The following is a 24354-nucleotide window of genomic DNA, read 5'->3' as shown; positions in this document are numbered from 1 at the left end:
AGCATCACCAACTACTGGGGGACCGACAGTCAGGATTCCGCCCTAACCATAGCACAGAGACAGCCCTCCTCGATCTGAAGATCCAAATGGATGCCACCACAGAAGCAGACAAACTTTGCCTACTTATGCTACTGGGCAACATTCGATTTGGTCGACCATGACAAACTCTGCGACACACTAGCCAACAACTTCAATCTATCTAAGAATGCCATTGACTGGATCAAATGCTTTTTTGTAGACAGGACATCAAGAGTGTCCATCGGCATAGAATCAGCCGACCCTATACCAGTTACCGTAGGTGTCCCAGAAAGTTCCGCCTATCTCCCACATTGTACAATGCCTATACCAAGTTGCTCTTTGCAGAACTGGATGCCATGGGTGTTATCTACACTAACTTTGCAGATGACACCCAGATCCTCATTCCACTAACAGGCAATCACGAGCAAGACTCACTGCTCATTAACCAAATCTTCTCTCTCATCCAAAATTGGATAGGCAACAATAGCCTTTGTCTCAATGATGACAAAACAGAGCTACTCATCTTAGGTTCATCCTCAAAAATTGACTCTCTTCAGCCCGATTATAAATCATTCATCATTGATGGTACCACGATCCCAGTACCCAAACAAGTTAAGACACTTGGTGTCTATTTAGACGCTACCTTAACTATGTCAAAACAAGTAAATACCCTAGCCTCCTCCACTTCGTATACGTCCAAACTCATCTCCTTAAGTCGTAAATTCCTCTCCCTTGATAACTGTGTTAGATTAGCAAGAACACTTATACTTTCCAAGCTCGACTACTGAAACATCCTCTTCCTTGACACCTCCAAAACCAATATAGCCAAACTCCAACTCATGCAGAATAAAGCCCTCAGAGCTGCCCTAGTTATAAAAAATTCTGAACACATCTCAAATATCAGTAGAGACAATCACTGGCTCCCCATCCAAGCCAGGATTCTTTTCAAAACCCTAAGCATTACACATAAATGCATTGCCAACAAAGCTCCCAAATATCTCATCAACACAGTCATGAAGAAATCTCAGACCAGACTTCTTAGATCCAACAACAATTCACACCTCGAAATCCCACGATACAAGAGAGAGAAAGCGGGGAGCAGCAGCTTCAAAGTCCTTGCTCCTAGACACTGGAATTCCTTACCTACTAATATCAAGAATGAAACATCCTACCCACAATTAAAAAAATAATTGAAAACTTCAACCAATATTAAACCTAGCTACGATCACCAACCCATCCTGACTAGACCTCCACCCTCCACTTGTATATAGACTGTATGTAACATTACCATTATTCTATTGTGTTTTCTGCCATTATAGAAAGTTTGTACTTACCCACTGTCTGTGACTACTTAACATTACCATTGTCCTATTGTGTTTTCTGCAATAAGATAAAGATTATACTTACCCACTGTCTGTAACTATGCCGTGATACCTCCGGGACTGGGTGTATAACAAATGTAATAAATAAATAATAAATATCAGGTCTATTTGCATTATCCTGGATTCCAGATGTTCGACAGATTTAATGAAACCATGTTTCTCCATGACCACAGACGATGTACATTCAGACACCTGCACGATCACCGAACTAACCATTTTTTTACTTTCCATGTCTTGAAAGTGGTATGTGCGGTACCTTGCGGAAAGTCCTGGACTGTCACACTGTACGTCGCCAGCTAGCCTGAAACGTTTGCCAGAGAATGTAGTGTCCATTGATATCTGTTCAATTTTTCAGGCTTGACTAATAGCGGGGAATAAGAATTCCCTTTGATATTTGTAGTACTGACTTTTAGCAAGGAACTCAAGTTCCACAAATTGACAAACTGGAAAGTTGCTGAACATAGTAGATTTCCAGCAGGCACTTTGCACAGCATCAGTTGAGCAGACAATGAAAATGTATTATGGAGGTCGACACAGTAGGCATGGATTTTTAGGTTGGTGCCTTGTAATACACGAGACACATTCACCAATATGTTCCCTCTTAATGTAGGGATAAATTTCAGCATTTGTACAATCTCTAGCAGGCAGCTGTCGAATACAATGTATGTTTGCTCCTTTAATAGCCAATCGTCCGGCATGACTGTGTTTTGTGACTTGACGGTGGTGGACAATTCCCCCAAACTAGGCAAACTGAAGTCGAGATCTTGAGCAAATTCCTCAGTCAATTGCATTGAAGCTTCAGCCTCTGTCAGATTAGGCTGTGATATTGAATTGGAGAAACAGTGTACATTGATTGTTTCTTGGGTGGAACATTTTTAGAGGGTGTAGATTGTGTCAAGGGGTCTGCAAGCAGTTGCAATGCACCTTCATTGTCTTCGGTTTCATCTTGTTGTGTTGGCACATAGTAGCGATGGTCCATGGAAACTTTGTACGGTTTGCAGGTGAGATTCCATTCATTTTCCGGACCACTGGACATATGCATCACAAGTGTAATTATTGACTGGACCACGCTGTGCCTCAAATAGTAGTTGCTCCATTGTAAAATCTGTTTGGCAAGGGACATCTTTGGTTTCATTTGTTGTCTGAGTCTTCATACTTCTCTTCCTTCTGGGCCTCTAACAGATGTGTAGAAAAACATGCTCAATGTACAGCACACATACAGCAGATACCATTTTCAAACTAAAAACCTAATGTGAATTAAACATCTGCTTAACAACATCTCCAAAACAAACTTGTTCATTCTTTACCCTTGTTTTCTTAATTTGCTTTGAAACCATGGCTTTCTCTGCCCACTGCACCATCAGGCTGAAAAAACAGCAGTTTTAATAAGGTTTAAATAAAGCAAATTTAATTTCCACACAAACATATGCACATATCGACAAATAGAACTTACTTGACAGACTTGAAAACATTACAACATTATAAAAATGTATTCCAAATGCAATGTGATGCCCAATTGTATTCAATATTAGGTTATTTATACCTCTGGTTCATGTGCCTCCTCTTCTAATTTAACACCTTGGGTACATTCCTTGAATAGAATATTCATTAAAAAAGAAAAAAATGTCAATCGTACTGGAAATTAATATCTTAGATTGCACATAGCACTTACACACAAAGTAGTATGAAATGATTCCGAACCATATACTATAAGATTTGTTGTAGCAACACAAATCAAACATGCCTATAAACATACCCTCGAAAACAGTGTACGTGATTTGGTCATAATATACATTTCAGATTTCACCTGATAACCTTCCGAGATGACACATGTTCTTGATCTGAGATCACAGTGGAAAACATACTGATTGTAATGTCACCTTCAAAAGTAGTTTGCTTTGCAAATCTATTCTGCATTAGGCAGGAAGTGTAACGTTAGAACCAAAATCAGAAAAGTTTGAAACGGTGCAAGGCTAAATGCATTTTTAGTCTCAAATGATAGCCTTTGTAGGATTTACTTTCATTCTTACAAGGAAACTGTAAGTATGCATACCTCATACTCTGGAACTGTTGCAAAGGAGGAAGTGATTGTAGTCTAAGTTCCAGCATCCCCCTATAACACAGTACTTGTTTTAGTACGGATGAAAAAAGCGTAATGGAACTGAAACATGGAGATGCAGACGATAGCACATACAGAGAGACACCCATAGATGTGTAAATAACCAATACTATACATACAAACTTTCAATTTTTGGGAAATTCCAAACATAACATATTCTCATAAAGGACTAGTACAATATAATTACTTGATAGGCGAGTGAGCTTGATGTTGACTCCGGAAAAGTAAATGATGCCGAATCTTGCTCTTTCATTTTCAGTACAATGTCAGAAAATAGTAGAAAAGGTAAATTAGTATTAGATGTGTGGGCAGATCCAACGCTCTAAAATATCCCTTTGTGCATGTCGATAGGGCTCACTAATGGGATACTAGACGTGTTGGTGGTTTTGTCACTTGTGAGGGTCTGTGCTTCCATCAGCGTGCTCTACGGAAAAAAGGAAATGTCAAGTAACAGATTTCAAAAAACATTATGCGACTTTTAAAGGGCACTATGGCATTTTTTACTAATGCTCACAATTCACTGATTCATGAGAGGCTCCGGAAAGCGGGGACAGATGTAGTATAGTAAAGTAAACATTTCTTTTAAAATTCATTAGAATCTGGTAACTGTGGAAACTTGAGTAAGACACATTCTAAGTAAACATTCACGAAGGCTCTAACCCGTCCATGAAGTTACCTCTTCAATACTCTACTTTAATTGAGAGATCATAGATAATCCTTGTTTATGCAGACCATCATCCTACATACCAACAAAAATAACAAATTCATCATCCAGTACTGACCTTAGCCAGCGTGTGCCAAAATTGAGTTGGAATTGCATTTGGAAGCACTTTACAAAGAATTCTGGGTCAACGCTTTTTTGTGTACTTGATTGTTTGTACATATCATCGGTAAAGTGCAGGCTGCAGAGGCAGAATTGATTGGCCCTCACGTCGTCCAAGACAGCCTGGGCTCTACTTTCACTCTCGTCCACTGGAAAACTGCAATTTGTAATCCATCTTCTTATTGAATCAATATCCATCGGGAATGTATGCAGGACTGTGCCCTGAGTTTTGGCATGGCTCAAAGAAAGGCAACCAATAACAATACATGAACGCATTCTTGAAAAGTCTGTAAAATCTGTGTAAAAAATATAAATAATTATAACAAATAATACTGTACACATGTGATTGAAGGAGTTATAACACAGCTTTGTCTGCAAACTTTGTTTTACTTAAAGAAAGAAAACCTGTGTAACCTAGTCGAATGAACATGGCAATAACTTTCTTACAGAATTGATTGATATACCGCAAATCCTAACGTGTTACTTATCCATTGAATTAACTTTTAGGGGCGGGGTGTTGAAGGGCGGAGTCTGGAGACACTGTGTCTGGGGAGGCCATGTGAACAATGGTCTCTGTGCAGAAGATCCCTTTGAAGTGTACATGGTGTTTGGCACCTTGAGCGCTCCCATCCTCCCAGCCCCCTTGTGAGTGCGTGGCCAGAGGTGCAAACTGCCATTGACACTGGAGGGGGGATGGATGAGAATGAGATGAGCGCAAAAGGCCCGGAACACTGCTGAATTTACTCAAACTTATGTGTATTGCAGGGGTGGGTTCTTGAAGAGGGGAGTGTGGAGACACTTGGTCTGGGGAGGCCATGTGAACAATGGTCATCGTGCAGAAGATCCCTTTGAAGTGTACATGCTGTTTGGCACCTTGAGCGTTCCCATCCTCCCAGCTCCCTTGATAGCACATGGCCACATGTGCAAACTGCCATTGATACTGGAGGGGGCATGGATGGGCATGAGGAGAGCGCAAAAGGCCCGGAAGAGCGCAAAAGACCCGGAAGACTGCTGAAGGGACACAAACAGTAGGCCACCAGCCTGTACCACCTGTGGAAGAGAAACATACATACTGTAATTGAATGAACATGATAAGTGTACCACCCTTACTTGAAAATGCATCCTAAATTCTATGGCATAGTTGCCCTTCTTCATGGAAAAATGAACTTTGAAGTATCAATACATTTCAAAAGTTAACACCCATTCAATCCATAATGGTCTGGGCCACAGAGAAATATTGTTTTTAGTTGAAAGTGAAAGACACGTAAACGATGAACACTCTGATTTCCAAATAGCGAGAGAAATATATTCAATTTGCAGACTAAATTAATTCGTCAGTGATCGTCAAAGTTATGACAATGTAGGAGACAAACATGAAATGTTACTCACTTGGATTGCAATGGCGAACCGTTGCGCTAAGTTCATGCATAAGCACCATCATAATCCTCAACACAGACCTTGTGAGGCAGGCTGCCAAGAAGTCATGCAGCTCGGTAACGCATAGCAGTGGTGTGTCTTCTTCTGATATGTAGGCCAAGCATCCAGAATTTTCTTGGCAGCAGCAGTTCTCCACCTCGGTTGGCATGACCTTGCAACGTTTGCAGTTGCACCAGGTGGAAATGTCATGCGACTAGGCTCAGGCTCATGATCTGGTGATTCATCTTCCCAACTATCGTTCGATTCCCCATCATTTCCGCATCTTTCTCTTTCAATTACTTCCTCTCAGGCTCATACTAGTAGGGCTGTATTGTTGCCATTATACCAAACCTTATTAAATAAAACACAGTAACGATTGAAATCAGTTCTGCTAGTGTATCTGTTTGCAGGGACTTCGAACTAGGGAGCTAGCTTAACAGAGCAGAAACAAGTCACAGGCAATCCAAATAAAATACAGTGAAACGATTGAAAAAGCAACTCTGATATTGTCTGATGAGAAGCGGTCTGTTTAAACTTGTTGAGGAAAGAGGAATCCTGCCATTTCCACGGAGAAACATCAATAGCTTGAGCACAGAGAACGTTGACACAAGACGTGCATTGGCGTTGTGTATTCTTGCTGCGGGTGCACTTGAAGTTAGTGCGATGCCTCAACTGATAAGATTAGAACAAGCTGGCTATGCCCAAAACGTTGTTTTCGCATGTGTAAACGTGAGGAAAACCAAGCTAAAATGCATAGGAAAACATTTTAAGATTGATTACAGTATGCTTAAAAATACATGCCCGAAAGATCTGGACAATCACATTTTTGAGCGAACTTCCCCTTTAAGGTCTGCATTTGTGAAGAAAAATAAGAAAGGTGTTTTGAGCAACAGTGTACTGATGGGCCGGGCAAGGCCTCAGCGCATTGTGCGCATTGTTGTTGCATTTTAGCGGGATAACAAGGTAGGCTTTTCTGGGTATCAGGTAATATTATCCCCATATATATGGTCGCTGTAAATAATATCTCCGGGAAAAGGTCATGGTGATATTATATGGGTGACCATATATATGGGGATAGAGGCAAAAAAAAAAAAGAAAAAAAAAGTTCAGGGGTTGCCGGGGTGTCCACCGCATTTTCTATGCAATAATGTCGCCACAAAAAACGGCCATTCTTCGGTGATATTTTTGCATGGAGAGATTTTTGTGGCGACATTATTACATGGAACCCTTTTCTGGGGGGGATGAGGCAATGATATGAAGAGCCCATAAATAGATGCAACATGCAGAACGCAGTGGTTAAGATAAAAGCAAGGACCACTTTATGATGTTTCATTCTTTTGTTAAATACAGATAAATGCAGATTGTTTACCACTATCCATTTCTTTTTTTATGAAAAAGGTTAGGCAAGAGCTAGGACCACTGAGTGAGAGCTGGTTCACCCCTCTCCATCTCCCTCCAACCAAGGGCATATAGTCAGAGGGGGAGACGGAGAGCATCGAAAACTAGGTCCTGGAGCCCTGGTATGCCCTGGGGAATGGAGGCCATACTGCGGCTATACTACTTGTCCATAGTCCAACCGGGGCTGGGCACACTTCTCTTCTTCTCTCATACATATTTATCGTTCGGAGTTGGCAAGGCTGTGTACGTGGGCTGTGGCTCTGCTTACTGTTCTCTGGGTGGTCGACCATGCCCTCGCTCTACACTGCAGTGAACTGCCCAACAACTGACCTAAGTGAGAAGGTGGCACAGCGCACATGTGCCCTTCACCCCACCCACACTCATCATTAATGAGCGCAAACAGCCAATGAACATTCAGTAAATTCTGTTGCTATGCTGTTACTGAATGTATGCAGAAGATCAGATCCATCCTACTGACTCACTGTGCTATTTGTGCACAGATTAGTACTGGCGGGGCCACCGATCTATCACCCCACCAGCCTCCTAGATTATATGCTAGATAATGGATTAAGTAAAGTGCGTGGAACTATGAGCTCCATCCATGGAGTATTCATGAAAACTGTGTGAATGGGATGTAACTCTGTGGTGAGGTCATGGCCCAGCCATGATGTAAGATAATGATTTATTTATTTTGTACACATTTGCTGCCACGCCGCGCTGCTCTTAAAAAAACAAATGCAGATTCAGAAGTGAACACTGTTTAATCTCTGCACAATCCCTGGGGGTGGTGGGTGGCACCTAAGTAATTGGCTGCCACTGCTTTTTGTGTTGGTTGTATTTGTGGCACTTGTGCCTGATACTGTGTGTGATCTTGGGCCTAATATTCAGATGGCTCTGCACTATATGGTTGGAGGTATGCTGTCCCCCTCTTGGATCTGCTGCTTGCCAGTTCTGTGGCCTGCCTCCCCTGTTTCCGTATACATGTGAAATGTGCCCTATCTTCCAACATGTCCAACATTGCTGTGTCTGTCCCCCAAACCTAGTTTGCCACCCATTAAACCCTCCTCCTTGTGGATCTTGAAATTCAAACCCTCTGCCCCTGGGTGCGAACCCTCACACTTCTGGAAAATAATTATACTCTTCACTTCCTGCAAAATGTCCATTCACTGCTGGCTGTACCTGCTGTGTCCCTTGTACATTAAAACCTACCCCTCTACTGTCAATACTGCTCGTTCCACTGAGAATTTTGACAGCTTTTTCTGAACTAATCTTGCTTACTCAATATTCCTGTTCTCAGTTTTCTTTCTGCCTTTCACTTGCCTTAACCAACAATGGTGAACGGTCGTCAGTTGAATCTTCTCCCACGGCTTCACTTCCATTCCCACATTCTTCTTCAATTGTCTTTGCACTTCCTCTGGAAGTTCCTGGCATAAAATGTCATAGAAAATAGTTATGTTTTGTCCCATGGTCCTCTGGTTTCTAACCTCCACTCCTCCTGAATATCCTGACTATATGCCGTCGGATCTTAATCCGTTCTCCTTTTATGAGTCAGAAATCTCATGTCTGACAAGTCTGGGTACTGAATCCTAAGTGCTCTCCATGTGTTAGCTGGACAGTTACTAAAGGGTGCTCTTTCATGGTCTGTATTTTGTGCAATCTCTTCCGAATAGCCTGCCACTTCCAAATGTCATTTGATTGCTCACCTAATATGGCAGCAAGCAGGCTTTTTTGTCACCTACTGCTAAGGGAATTCCAGCTGTCATTCTCTCTAATTCATAGATCCATTTGCCTGCCCCTGATGTCAGTGATGGCAATTTACAAACCAAATTATTTTTATCCATTTGTGGCCACACAATATATTGCTTCAGTCCTTCCCTTTTCTCTAATAAGGAGAATTGTGTGATCCCAGCCCCCTGTTCGAGTGCAGTCACACCCTTCGTCCTTGTCACTGCAACTGTCATACTAACTCTCTTATGTCCTGGTAAATTCCTCAACCTGTTCACGTGCGGCATTCTCACTTCTGAACTATCTGATTGCATTTTAGGGTGTTAAGGATATTCAACAGGCTCCGGCCTCCTCACTGGTTCTTCCAGATCTAACAATGCTATATCCTTCCATTTCCCCATGTAGAAGGGGCTTGTGTAGCCTCCTCCTCACCGCTTTCCTCTCTCTCTTCATCTTCAAACATAGCATTGTCACTTTCATCACCTTTATCATCTTCTGTGTCTTCAAAATCTAGTCTCCCAACGGGACTCATCCTATATGTTCCATTCATCACTTCTTCCATATGTTCCTCCCTTCATCTTGTGGAGACCCTCTTCTTCTCCCCATCATGCTGCTAGTACCATCCCTCCTGCTCCTATACAGGTTACCAACCCTCCATTGTATGGCCCCTTCCTCTCCTTCAGCTGGAAAAGTATGTTTTTTAAGAATCTTATCTACTTATTTGCAGTGTCTTTCTAAGCTCCTCTCTCTTTCTCTCTGTTCTTCTCTCCGGTCTCTCTCTTTGTCTTGGAGCGTATGTCCCCTAATATTATCATTGATTTCTTTTCTTTGCCTTTCCCTGCTTCTTTCTACCTCTTGTTGTCTTTATCTGTCTCTCGCTTCATCCTTTTGCTTTTCTTTTCCCCTTTCTTCATCTCTTCATCTTTCCCTTTCTTTATTCTTCTCGTCTTTTCTTCATTTCTCTAGCTGCCTCTCGCTTCTTCTTTCTCATTCTTCTTTATTGCTTCTTTCTTTCTCTCTGTTCTTTGTTTTCTTATCTCTTTCTCCTTCCTCCTGTTCCTTTTTGTCTCCTTCTTTCTAAAAAAGGTAGCCAAATCCCTTCAATGTAAACCCTAGATTCTGCCAAAAGGTTGGTCAGGTACTCCATATCATATATGGTGCGGATCTTGGAAACACATTCCTTCTCCGCAGGCTAGCGCAGGCTTTTCCACAGTTGGGCCAGGCAGCATCTTGTTGCAACCAACATAATATGAAACATATGACCCTGTTCTGCTTTAGATTCCTCCTCCACGCTTATCCCTAAGAGAATGAACCATGGGGTGGGCGAGGTCCCTTTGAATCCCATCAACCCTCTTAATCCAAGAGGGGACCTCCCTCCAGTATGTCCTCACCTTAGAACAGCCCTACCACTTGTGTATATAGTCTCCCCTTTCACGCTGGCATTTCTAGCAGTGCGGGTCATATCCATCTCTCATGCGTGCCATCATCCAAAGGGGGTTGTGCCTCCCATGCAGGAGTTTAGGGGCCTGGTATCTGTACTGAAGAGACATGGCAGAGTGATGGGCTCGTCTGCACATCTGGACCCACGTGTCCCCAATATCCCTGCCCAAGTCCCGTCCCACTTGACTCTCGAAGAGGGGGGCACCCTCGGGATTGCCAAGAGAAGTAATTTGTATAATCCCGCTATCAGCCCTTAGGACCCCGTCTGTGTAATCAAGAATTTCTCTAAATTCGTCAGTTCTCTCTTAAGATTTTCCCCCCCACCTCTCCTGGGACAGGGCCCCCTTTAATTGTGGGAAAAAACGGAAGGGCTACAGCTTGCGCAGACCCAAGGTCTCCTCCAGTACCATCAGAGTTATAAAAGCATTTCTCACCCATAATTGTGACACCCTGCTGAACCCCGCCTTGTACCATGATTGAAATGCCAGTGATTCCTCTATCCCACCCCAGAGTGGAGGCTCCCAGATGGAGCTCAAAGGTGATGGCCATGTCGTGAGCCACCTGTTCTCCCCTCCCTCTTCCCAGACAGACCACAAAAGCTCCAAAACTGGGTGGTGCAGGACTGCATGCTTTGGGAACCTACAACTACTCGTCCAGCAAGATGTCATGATGCCTACCTCCAAGGAGCCAGGTCCGACCCAGCAACCCCAGAGGCAGGCACCATTCCCCCCAGGGAAGTGCCAGCGGGCCCAAGCTGGGGCCCTTTGGTCACAGTCCTGGCGCCTTAGGCGCCAGGCTCAAGTTGGACCCCTGTCCCGGCGCCTTAGGCGCCAGGCTCATAAAGCTAGACATATGTTCAAGTGTTTTAATGTGCACTTACCTGATGCAGACCATGCTGCTACATCCAGGCCCTCTTGAGGCCTGAATGGAACTACTTTACCTGTGGGACTACTTTCCACCTGGGTGTGGTCGGGGAAGGATACATACCTGATCGGTGGAAGGATACATACCTGGAACTTTCAGCCAAAGCTATTTAAACCATGCCCGATCAGCAACTCACGCTTCGCGTTGTTCTGCTCCTCGCAGCTGGACGCTCACCGTGTCAGCTCCTGCATCTGGACTTCAGCCACGCCTGTCAGCATCCTGGGTCACCTGCAAAGGGAGATAAGAGAGAATTGGAGAGAAAGGAGACCTTACCTGCTAAAGCTGCATCACAGAGACATCACACCGACGATCCTGAAAGGGAAGACATCATTTTTAAAAGCATTTCGCTTCGATCGCTGCAGCGCTGCATTTCATTCACCTTTCCTGGGCACCTCCATCTTCAGCAGCGATCATCCGGATCCTCAGCCACTTCCCAGAGCCTAGAGAGAAAAAGACAAGAACACAAGGTGAGAGAAGGAAGGGAATAGGAAAAGCTCAGTTTCCTTCTAAGACTTACCTGTTGGGTCATTCCCATTTCATTTCGGGTCCTGCCGCTTCCTGGCATTCCAGACCCCGGCCCCTATGGGGAAAAAAGACAAAGACATTGAATGAGCGAATGCAAAGACATTACCCAACGCTCATCCAGAACTTACCTGTCATTTATTGGAACTGCACGTTTTACTTCGGGTCGGCGCCATATCCGGCATTCCGAACCCCGGCCCCTAAGGGGAAAAAGACATAAGCGTTAGCGCTTGCTGCAATAAGACAATGAACATTATTAAGCTTGAACTTTTGAACTTGCTACAGAACTCTTACAGCGCCTTACCTGAATAGTCAAGCTTATTTGAACTCCCATTAAACCTCAATCCAGTGAAGTAACTGGGTTTCAACGCGCCCCTGCATCAGAAGCAGGATGGAGAACTCAACCTTCCAGACCCTAAGGTGAGACTTCACAGGGAATCGTGGAAGGGTATCGTGGAGGGTTGGAAGGGAGTGGGGGGCTTGAGCATTATTCCGTCAGTAGGTAATACTCCCTTTTCACGCACAGGGGAATATTCCTGCGAGCCAGAGAAGCCAGAGTAGAGGGGTCCTACCTGTCCATCCTCAGAGTCCTGCGCTTCACCATTGAAGAAGCATCAGCACTCGAAGCCAGACCTGCACCTCCGTGGGAATCAGGTGAGCATGACACAAGACCGGGGCCAGCACCTCATTATCCATTGCCACCCATTGTTTCCCTGAACCTGGTCTATCAAGACACGCAACAGGGTCGCTTTGTAGTATGTTACCAAATCCAGGTATCCCACTCCCCTCTCTTCCTTAGGCCGAGTTAGCGTTTCATAGGCAATCCTATGTTTCCTCCCTGCCCAGAGGAACCACAACATATGTCCGCTTTACCTCAAGTAGGAAAGACATGGGCACAGGTCTCGGCATAATTTGAAGCAAGAATAAGAATTTGGGGAGAACCACCATCTTTATAGAGTTAAGCCTCAACATCCAGGACAAACCCATCCTCGCCCAACTCTCCATGTCTCGCTTCACAGCTGCCAAGAGGGGAAGGAAATTACAGTGGAAGAAATCCCCAGGATTTCGTGTCACCTGGACCCCCAAGTAGCGGAACGTCTCCTTCTGCACCTTGAATGGCAACACAGCCACATGGTCCATTTCCACATCCGATAATCCCCCAATTGCGAACACCACTGATTTCCCCAGGTTGACTTTAAAACCTGACACCTTCCCATAGACCTCCAGGCTTTCCAACACATGGGGGACCGAGTGTGACGGGTCAGAGATGCAGAGTAATGAATCGCCTACGAAAAGGCTTAATTTACAGTGTATCCCACCCACCTCAACCCCTCTGATCTCCCCATTATCTTTAACCGACGCAGCCCAAGGCTCCATCACTTACACATAGATCAACAGGGACAAAGAACACCCCTGGCATGTACCCCGCTGCAGACGGAAGAGCCCTGATTCACCACAACTCTAGCAGTGGGTTCGAATACAAGGCCAATATCCACCTCATTCACAAAGAAGCAAGGACCTTCCCCATAAAGGCCCAGCTCACCCGATCATACACCTTCTTGACATCAAGAACAATAGAAGCGCCCCCTCTTCCGTACCGCCTGTGAGCTCATAACATAGAGAATTTTATGGATACTCTCTGCTCCTAGCCAGTTTAACACAAAACCCATCTGATCCAAGTGAATCAGTCGAGGGAGGTATGTTTCCAGACGCATCGCCATGATTCTGGCAAAAATCTTAGCGTCCATATTAAGGAGGGAAATAGGCCTGTACGAGGTACAGTCATCCAGGTCTTTCCCTGGTTTTGGTATGACCGCTATACTGGAGGAATGACAGTGGTATCGTATCCATCCCCCAATTAGATGAAGTAGCTTGGCCAGAGGTTTTGCCATTAGAGATTAATATTGCTTATAAAAATGGGCCCTGAAGCTGTCCCCTCCTGGGGCCTTCCGTACCTTCAAACTATTGATGGCTTCCAGCACCTCCTCCCCAGTCACCCCCCCCCCGAGTCCCCCTCTGGACCTGCCCTCCTCCATCCCTGACCCCTAAACCCTCCTTTCCACTCTACAACCCCTAACTTAATTTGCCAGGAAGACCCCTATTGTGTCCCCCCTCTCATAGTATATCTGCCGGGTGTACCTCATTCTCTTAACTACCTCCCCAATCAGGACCATGTGTAGCTCTTGTCTCTTGTCCCTCATATCACTCAGTAGTGCCTGCCTGTCTACGTCCATCTGATTTAGCTGTAGGTGCATTACTCTCAGATCCTCTCGAATCCTGCTTTCGATCATATCCGTTCGTGCTTCTTGCGGGCTCCTTCTGCAATGAGCAAACCCCAGAATGTGGCCTTGGCTGCCTTCCATACAGTCGCTATAGCCGTCTCACCGGTAGCGTTAGTTTTGAAGTAAGCCCCCGCCTATTTGCCCAAAAATTCCCAAAACCCCTGGTCTCTCAACAAGGTGTCATTGCATCTCCACCTGTAACTCTGCTGGGTCTCTGGCAATTGCCAGGTCATTATCACCAGTTTGTGATCTGATCACATAATAGCTTCCACCCTAGGGACGTTGACCTCACCCTCCTGCTCCCTTGGAACCGGTAAGAGGTTAATCCGTGTATATGACTGATGCGGGGGGAGAAAAAGTTATAGCCCCCCGCTCCCGGCCATGACCTATGCCACACATCTACCCAAAAGTGGTCCTGCAGAAGATCCTTGACTGCGAGATCATCTCTCGTCACTCCTCTTGGCACCTGACCCTTTTCTGACCACCAGTCCAGCAGGGGGTCCAGTATCAGATTAAAATCTCTTCCCAATAACATCGCTCCCTCTGCCCACCCATCCATCACCCTAAACACCCGGCGTAGGAATCCCATATGTCCAACATTGGGCGAGTAAAGGGTGGCAAGCGTGATCTGTGTACCTTCGTATGTACCTTTTACACCCAGAACACTCCCCCCAAAACCCTTCCTAATCTCAATCCCTTCCAGACAGAGTGACTTACCCAATAGTATGACCACCCCTTCCTTCTTGGAGGTTCTATGAGAGGCCCAGAAATGTCCACCTATCTCTTTTTCTTTTATCAGTGATTCCGCCCCTTAGCAATAATGCGTTTCTTGCCAGAAGAGGACCATCAGTTTCTGTTTGCGGAACATATTACTAGTAAGAGATTGTTTATTTTGATAATTCAAACCCTTTAGGTTCAGGGTACCAACTACTGCCTGAGCCATTCCCCCTCTTCACCCTTCGCCCATTACTCCCCCTACGCCCAATGTCGCCCATGGCCCCCCCAATGTATGGAATCCGTAGCATATTCTGGCCCCCTCTTCCCAACCTTCCCCTCCTCTGTTACCCCACCCCCCAACTCCACCCTCCCCAAACACCACTCCCACCCTTCCCCTAGATCGAGGCCTCCATCCCCACCTCCCAGTCATGCTGGGGATGATAAACAAACCATCAGGGGTCCTCCCCTGCCCTGGATATCGTTTGAAGCAGCTCTCCCACTCTTATCTCCCTGAGCCAGTCGGGGGGAACGCTTAAACACTGTTAGTTCCGAACAGAGCCAGAGCCATGCCTCCAGCCGCCCCAAAAACGTCCCCCAATCCGTGTGCCCTCCACCCGCAAGGCATTCTTCATTTCTTAGCAATTGAAAACTTAAACAAAGTGAACAAAATGAACAGCTGGTCATCCTCCCGCCAGCAAAGAACAACTCAACCGTGATTCCCCCAATGTCAAAACGGCTCTTTCAGGGCTTCTCAGCACTCAAAGGTATCACATATGTAGACAACATAATTCTGTGCCTTGTCCCGTCAAGAGTCCTTGTTTTGCGGAGGGGGAGTGTTCAACTCTTGAAACATGTGGCCTCCTTTTCCCTTAAGCCTTCTTCGCATCAAGTCCGGGCCTCTTGGTCCACGAGTAGGACTTGGCCCCTGCCCACTATGCTCCCATGAAGGACCCCCCGGCTGCCAACTAGATCTTCCGTGATTCTCTGCATGTCTTCCTCTGCCACCAAATGAAGCCTCCCACTTGAAAACCATTGAGAATGGGTAGCCCCAATGGTATTTAACCCCTTTTTCCTGCAGTCATTTAGTAAGGGCCCCACATTTCTTTCACCTCAACAACGCGTGGGCAGAGAGGTCCTGGAAAATAGCCATTTTTGAGTCACCATAGTTTATTTCCCTGAGAGCTTTTGCTTTCTCGAGGACCCGGACTTTGTCTCTATAGTAGTACATCCGTGCTAGTACTGACTGTGGAGACTGTGCGCCTCCGCCCGCTTTATGACCTCTGTCTATCATGAGCCTTTCACCTTCCTCCGTGCCGAGGACCATCCTTATTATATCCTGCACCCTGTGCTCCAGGCCCTCCAGGGTCTCCCCCTCTGCCTCCAACAGTCCAAAGATCCTGAGATTATTCCTTCTCTCACAGTTTTCAATGTCGCCCACCTTGAGGCATAGCTCCCATTAGCGTTGTTCCATTTCCATGATGGGGGTCTCCATCTGTGTTTCCAGGAGCCCATTGGATGTTTGGTTTGCCTCAACTGAGCGTAGACACCTTAGCAGAAAGTTCACCAGCCTCACCCCCATGTCCGTTCTCATCCCCTAATCTCTTCCAGGATAGTTTGTATGTCTGACTTTATGGAGCCTAGCTCTGCAGGCGCTGGAGGTGCACTTCTGGCTTCCATCGTAGTATCCTCAGTATGAAAGTGGAATTTCACCAGGTTCCACCAATCCTCAGGTGCCCCCCTCAGCGATGGTTCTTGCTCCCCTGGGCTATGCACCAATGTATTCGGGCTGGACAGGAGGCACTGGTATCACTAGGGATGTCTCATGGCGCAGGAGGGGATATCCCCCCAGCTTTTCCACAGCAAAAGTGACCCCCGAGCTGATCCCTCGCCTCCTGGTTATGTTTCTGTGTTTTTCCAACTGTCCAACAGGAGGGTGGATGCCTCTCAGGTGGAGCACATGCCGCAGGGGACCTCTCCTTCACACCCTCAAAAGCCTCTCTAGTCCTTTTCTTACTCCTGTATTTGGGGATACTCCCAACCTGAGAGCTCACTTCAGGGCCCCTTTATCTCCCACCTCAAAGAGGTCTTCTGTGCCTGCCTAATATCTGGTCCTAACGGCCTGTGTCCCACGTTCCTGTTCAGCTGGTCAAGTGTGGCATTTCTCTGTGGCCATCTCTTTATGGGCCTTGAGTCTGTTTCTACTGCAGCTCCCACGAGGAACTGTCCCCAGTGTCCTTTCACCTTCCCTGAGTAGACGTGCGGGGGAGATGCCGGTGTGTAAGGGCAACCTCATATGGAGTCTCTGTCCGCCAGCTAGCCCAAACATGTAGCGCCGGGCTCCCGGGATCTCCTGAGGCACCAACCCGCTCTCTGAATTATGCCGCAGGTGTCTTGATTCCGGTTTTGCCTCCCCCTTGAGGGTTTGGGCCCCCCTTTACCTCCTCACCTGTTGCTTAACAGATGGCAGCTTGGTCCTCGGCCTGCCGCGATTATTCCCCTATGCCAGGAGTGATGCCCGGCAAGGCGCGCACCCCGAGTCCCAGCTGAGCATCAGGACCACCTTGCTTGCAGTTCATCTCCTTTGTGGTTCAGGTCCAGGCTGTCGCATGCCATCCAGCTCCAGGAGCCTGCCTCCTCTGCTCCGTTTCCAGTGTGGAGCGCTGCAGGCAGGGGCGACTCTAACACGCACCATGCTGGCTTAGAAGTACCGGGCCTGCGGCAAGACTCCTCTCTCAGACCCCCCGGGTGGCTTCATATTCCAGCATATGAATTACAGCTCCATGAGCATGTACGGGATTGCTGGACACAATAACTCCTCGTTTGCTCCAAGCCTGGGGATGGAGCTTTAGAGTCAGGCAGCCAGCTTGCCTGAGCCCCTTGGTGGCCTCCCCCCTGCCACTGGTTTTAATGCTGGTTAATGGATATCATCTCTGTGCTTCCGAACAGCAGATCAGCTGGAGGAGGAGGAGCAGTGGGTGCTATGCTGTTTGAGCCTCAATTTTTTCACGTGTGGCTCCTCTATCTCTTCCCCAAACATTTTCCACAGTTCCAGAATGGCTTGTCGATTCTGTAACTGTTTTCCTTTATACGCAGCATTTTAATATGTGCACATGTATTGCAGTACTAACTACGAACGAGTGCCTTCCTGCGGCCAGGACATAAACATTTGGCCTGCAGTGTCCCAAACCCACTGATTGTGGTACTTAGGGATTTTGTCCTTGTACCAGGTAATGCTTTGCATAGGTGAATGATGGGAGTGTCTCCCATGATAATACATCACTGTTTAACTTACCAATACTTATCAAATTTGATCTCAATTCTCACTCACCCTATTTTACATCCCTTTCACACCTTTCCACAATAATACTTATCTTACACTTCATATTTCTGCATCTCTCTTCACGACCACACCCCCTTTGTAACCCAATGCTTCAGAGCGGCACCAGAAATGCCACTCATGCTCTGAACAGCCTCACCTCGCTGTTCCCTCCAAACCTTCTGGGTGACACCTCATGGTCTGAGCAACCCCACCGTGCTGCTCCCACACCAGACCACACTCCTCAGTCCACACCACAACTTCACGAACTCCACAATATATAGCAATATTCACAAAAAGTTAACTTTTCACAAAACCTAAGCTTCCTTACAACATGAGGCTGGCGCCATTTATTACTACACAAATAAATACAGTACTGCTGTAAGAGGATTCAATTCAACACTACAGCTAAGTCAACGCCTAGTCTATAATACTGAATGAAAACCCTTATTGATATATCTTTAGGTCCAGTTCATGCGTTCTGGATGACTACCCCTATATAACACCCCTCTCTTGGAATCCCCCTGACCCCACTGAGCCAAGAAGTAGTTCTGTTTTGCAAGTTGAAAAGGTTTATTTGATAATTTAAACAATATATATTATATCACGCTTTATAATAAATTAATAATTGAATAGCACACTTTATCTGATATGATGAAGATTAACAACGGAGAATCTGGCACTAACACACTTCTTATAATCACTAATGAGTGGACATGAAATGGATAAGGTAGCACACTGGTAAATAGGAACAAAAGAAGAAGGTGGTACAAAATGTTTTATAGAGTTCAAATGGATGCAAGGTTGAATGAATGAAATGCAGTATAGAAATACTCAATATGATTTCAACAAAACAATGTAATCACTTTTCTCTGGCAATCCCTCCCCCCCTCTTTATGCAATGCAAGGAAATGGAAGGAAAACACACAGTCCTCAGAAATGCAATCAACTGTAATTCAGTTCAATCCCAGCAAGCTTACAGAAAACAGATAGGAGTTTTGAAAACACAGGCAATGCTTGGATATGTGCTGGCAATGAATGAGAAATATGCTAAATTTGCTTTTAATTCCCTTATAGAGGTTCAGGGCGAGTGGTATCTAGTTAATATTAGTCCAGGCTCACACTAGCAATGATGCCGGGATAGTTAGCAGGTTAAACGAATTTCTGGCCAATGGAAAGCAAACAGCAGCAGTTTTTACATGTGAAGAAATTGCAAATCGCGGTAAAATTCGCGGATGCGCCGAGCGCTATTACAAAGGAACCGCAAGGACTATCTCTACCGTTTTGGGGTCCTAGAAAAGCCTGGGATCTCAGCTTCCAAATGAAAGTTATTGCAAGTCTCTAGCCCAAACGGTTGCGGAGATATGAGTAATTTAGTAAAGGTCGTTTTTGGTTTTGTAAATTTTAAACGCACACTTTTTCAAAATGACAAGTGACAAATTTTTGCAGCTAGAATGACAGGTGACAGCTAGGAGGCAGTTCTACTTAGTTAAATAGATTGAATTAGATGAATTTAAACTAAGAGATGTGTTCTGAGTTTTGCTAAGTACTCACAAGAGATTTTGAAACGGAAAGCGGCTTTGTCACGATCTGGTCAACAGTCTGGTCAGGTCTTTCCGGGTTCTGCTCACAGCGCCTGGTCTGGTCTCTGCTAGGCACAGCACTGCTTTCTCTCTAGTCTGGTCTCAGCTGGGCACAGCACTGCTTTCTCTCTGGTCTGGATAGATTGAAGTCTCTAGTTTGGCTTTCTGGAGTTTGATGGAGGTAAGTATGGATTTTTCCGGCAGAGCTTTCAGCGGCAGATGAAAATGAATCTCTCTATGTGTCCTGACTCTCTGCTTTTATCTGTTTCTTGAGAATGGGTGTGTTTGTTACATCACTAGACTCGCCCCTCTCAATCGTCATTGGTCCAGCTTTCATCCCTTACTTGATTGGGGGAATGAAATGAAGTGTCATCATGATGAGGTCTGTTTATGATACAGAGAACCCACCCCTGTCAACTTTACACACAATCTATATCTGACCTAAAAACATATTTGCACAGGTACACATTTGTTTAAAATTACATATACATGGTGTGGCTGAATTTAGCCATGTCTATGTCCAAATCTGCTCATTCTCGGAGCTTGCATTCAAAGAGTGTACATAATTGACTTTTTAACTGCTTTTCCAATTTCCGACATGGACCCAACTTTACATACATGTGTGCAGGGGGTAGGGACATTAACTGATGAAGTTTCAGATTTTTAACATGCACACATTTAGAGTAATATCCACTTTTCCGCTAAAACCCCCCTGAACATACCACCGGTTCCTACCACGTCTTAAACTGTGGGCAGAAAAATCACAAGAATTATGGTATCATTTATAAAATTTTCACATGTCCGCTCTATGAGTTATTCATCTTTTTAAAGTTATGTTCTGGCTCCAAAGGGGTGTGGTTTACCCTCAGCACAAGGTTGAATTTCTGGTTCTTTCCAGTTCTGCCAAGCCAGCTTGCTTCTCACAGGCAGTGCTCCTCCCAGCTTCTCCAGGAGGAAGCCACTTTTTACGACGTCTGTAATAAAAAACCTTTGCCTGAGTGGAGAGGGCTTTGTTCACTCTCTGGCAGAGCACAGGAAATTCAATCATCAGATGGATGGCATATCCTCAGCTTGGGCAGCAAAAGGAAGGTTGGCCTGGGAACACAGTTGTGACTCAAGTTACACTCCTGATGGGGGTTAGTTGCTAGGCAAAATCAAGTTCCTTAAGCCAGACCTTCAGCTAACTTTTTGTTGCTTTTAAAATAACTTGTAATTTTACACATGCAGCTAGAATGCTGATTCTAAGTGCAAAACTATGACATTTCAACAGTTACAAAGGCATGTGACACCAAACATAGGTCACTCATTTAATCTAAACATTTTCGATTTTAGTGTCTTTAAATCAAGTGCAACTTAAACTGCTGCAATCCACAGCTCAGCCAGTCTTGTTATAAACCTTGTCTTATGATCTTCATTTCCCAGATTCTGTAGGCACACAAAACTCCATTCTGCCAATGTCTGCTGGTGTTCAGTGAATATTTTGCACATGTTGCAAGGTTTGAAATAGGCATTTTGCTTGCCTTCAGAAAAACACACAGAGTGGTTTTAAAACGCCGGCTTTTGGATAGTGGTGAGTACTGGTACTGCACTCATTTTTGGGATTTAAGAAATGAATTCCCCACACTTCTAGGTTGCATTTGGCAATCAGCATTGCCATTCCCAATGGTTTCAGACTACTGTGCGGGTAGTCCAATGGTGGTTTTAAAGCGCTTTGAAGCTAACCGGCGCTACTGTTTTTCCTTTGGCAACCCATTTCCCTCATGGCAACCCGGCCTTTCATTCTCGCACTGGTGGGTGGCAAGTGAGGCAACCATTTTGGTGGGCGCACAAACTGCGCAGCTTTCCTGGATTTCGGCGCACATGTGGGTTTTCCGCCATCTTGAATTTCCTAAGCCCACAGCACCAAATGTTGTAGCAGGATAGCTTAAACGTGGGTCAGGACACCCAACAAGTCCCCCCCACGCGACTGCACTTTGAATTTGAGTCGATGGGGAGTCGCGTGCACAAGGGTTTTGACCCATGCACCGGTCTGTCCGCATAATCTTCTTCCTCTTCTGTAGATGGCACAGTTCAGCATCTTCTTCTCCATCCGGTACTGATCGATCGGTTCTCCTCGCCGGTCCTGATGGGAGTATTGGGCGGTCCACTGGGCCCATTGGATCTCCGTTCCCGGTCTCCGGATCGTCCTTCTTGGTCATCCTTCATGGTTTCATCTCTCCTAGGATGATAAAGCAAAAGCGGCAATATCTACTCATAGGCGATTTTTTTCCACCACTGTTGAGATAGTGGGGCAGCATATGCATTTTATCATAACGAAACATTACATTCTTATTTTAATAAAAACAGTATGACTAAGAGACAGTTTCATATAAATCACAATATTTTAGAGACTAGATGTGGTAGGTTTTATGATTGGAACTGAATTAGTCTGATACAGTACCCGCTAGGATTCCAGAGGATTCCTCCAGTTGTTGCAGAGTGTGCCTGGGATGGCAACATTTCAACTGGTTTATGTGGACCCACTTGTCTTCCCCCTCTGCCGAACCGCCTTTGGGGATGCGGATCTTGTAGGCCACAGGGGAGATCTTATCGACGATCTCAAAGGGTCCCTTCCACGTAGGCAAAAATTTGCGCTGCTTGGCCTGGTTCCTTTGGAAGTTGTATAGATAGACCCGGTCTCCCACCTGATATTCCTTCCTGGAAGTTTTCAGGTCATAGTGGGTCTTCATGCTATCAGTCGATCTTTCTAGATTCCGCTGAGCATAAGCAAAAGCATGTTGGAGGTGTTTCCTTAAATTCTCTACATACTCATGAGTAGTGGAGGCATTTATCAGTGTCTGCTCTTGGGTCCTGTAGAGCAAATGCTGCGGAAGCACCATCTTGCGCCCAGTCATCAACTCAAATGGTGACATTTTGGTTGCAGATGAAGGGGTAGATCTGATGGCCATTAGGACCAGTGGTAATCGGATATCCCAACTTGGCCCAGAATCTGCCACAAACTTCTTTAATATGCTCACAATTGTCCGGTTATATCTCTCTACTGCCCCAGAAGAAGCTGGTCTGTAAGCAATATGCAGCTTTCTCTTGACCCCCAGTATCTCCCACATCTTTGTCATTACTTCACTGGTGAAGTGGCTACCTCTGTCTGACTCAATCCTTTGAGGTAGACCAAAACGGGAAAAGATGTGGTTAATCATCAAGGCAGCTGCAGTTTCTGCCTTGCAATTTGGGGCTGGGAGACATTCCACCCACTTGGTAAACAAGCATGTCACGGTCAACATGTACTTATTCCCCCTAGCCGAGCGAATCACAGGGCCTACAAAGTCGATTTGTAAATCTGACCATGGCAGTGTCATCCCCCGCTTTTGTAAAGGCGCCCGGTGCGTGAGGGATGATGGCTGAAATTGTGCACACACAAGACAACCCTTCAAATATTGGTTGAGGTCCTGGCCCATGTGTGGCCAGTATGCAACCTCTCTTAAGATTTCCAATGTTGTGTGAAACCCCCTATGACCGGCAGTGGCCGCATCATGGGCGTGGCTTAACATCAGGCTTCGGAATGAGGTAGGAACCACCCACTGATCGTGGCAAGCTTTGGATTTCCTTACCAACAAACCGTCTTGGATCTGGAACATTTTGGGACATTTCATCAACACTCTTAGGTCCTCTTTCCCAATGTAATCGGTATCCGTCAGGGGAAAGTTCTCAGGGTCCTCAAGGTGCTGGTAAAATTTACCAATTATTGGATCCCCCTTCTGAGCAGTAATCAAATCAGCATCAGGGGTCTCCTTACTCCATTGTGCAATTGAGAGGTCGTTGTGAGCATTTGTCTGGGACCTAGTGATGGCAGTGACCTGGATTTCCCCCAACAGGGACTCAATCTCAATTAGATCCCCTTGGATGGCCCCGGTTTTGGCCAGCTGATCAGCTAAGTCATTTCCAGTTTTGTCTGGTCCCTCTACTTTGGAATGACCCTTGATCTTCTTCCAATAGATGGTCATCCCATTCGAGGTGACCAGATCATCAATGTTTTGGATCAACTTCCCATGTTTCAAGGGTTTGTTGTTAGCACATACCATGCCTCTGGTCTTCCAATTAACCAGGTGCTCCACGAACCCGTTCCGTACATAATCCGAATCTGTGATTATGACCAGTTCGTGGAGTTGATGCTGGACAGCAGTGAGGATGGCCTGATGCACAGCCATCAATTCTGCCACCTGACTACTTCGGGGACCAATTTTGTATCCAGCGGAGGGTTCTGGGGACTCATTCACCCATGCATTCCCTACGCCGGCCACCAGTTCTTTCTCCCCGTTGTTGTCGACATGGTAAGAGCATCCATCCACATACACAGTGGGCATTCCCTCACACTTGTCTTCTTCAAAGACTTGGTGGGGGGAATTAAGGTATGCCTCCATGTTGTCCTTTATTTTTAGACTTTCGTCCTCGAGACAGTTTTCTCTGGCACAATCATGCAAGTCAGCCAGACCTTGCGCGAGGGGACTCTTCTTGTTTTGGCCATATCTGACCTCCACAGGAAAGCCTTGCATTGACAGAATCCAGGAAGTAATTCGGGAATTACTCACATTTCCGGCCCGGATTCTGTCACTTTGGAGATATTGCAGAGGCTGGTGTGGAGTCTCCACTATGATGTGTTCCCCCTGGATAAACGGGCGGTAATTCTTCAAT

The sequence above is a fragment of the Ambystoma mexicanum genome, chromosome 4q, assembly GCF_040938575.1.
Source record: "Ambystoma mexicanum isolate Mex_15411 chromosome 4q, UKY_AmexF1_1, whole genome shotgun sequence".
NCBI lineage: Eukaryota > Metazoa > Chordata > Amphibia > Caudata > Ambystomatidae > Ambystoma > Ambystoma mexicanum.
Note: the sequence above shows the minus strand (reverse complement) of the source record.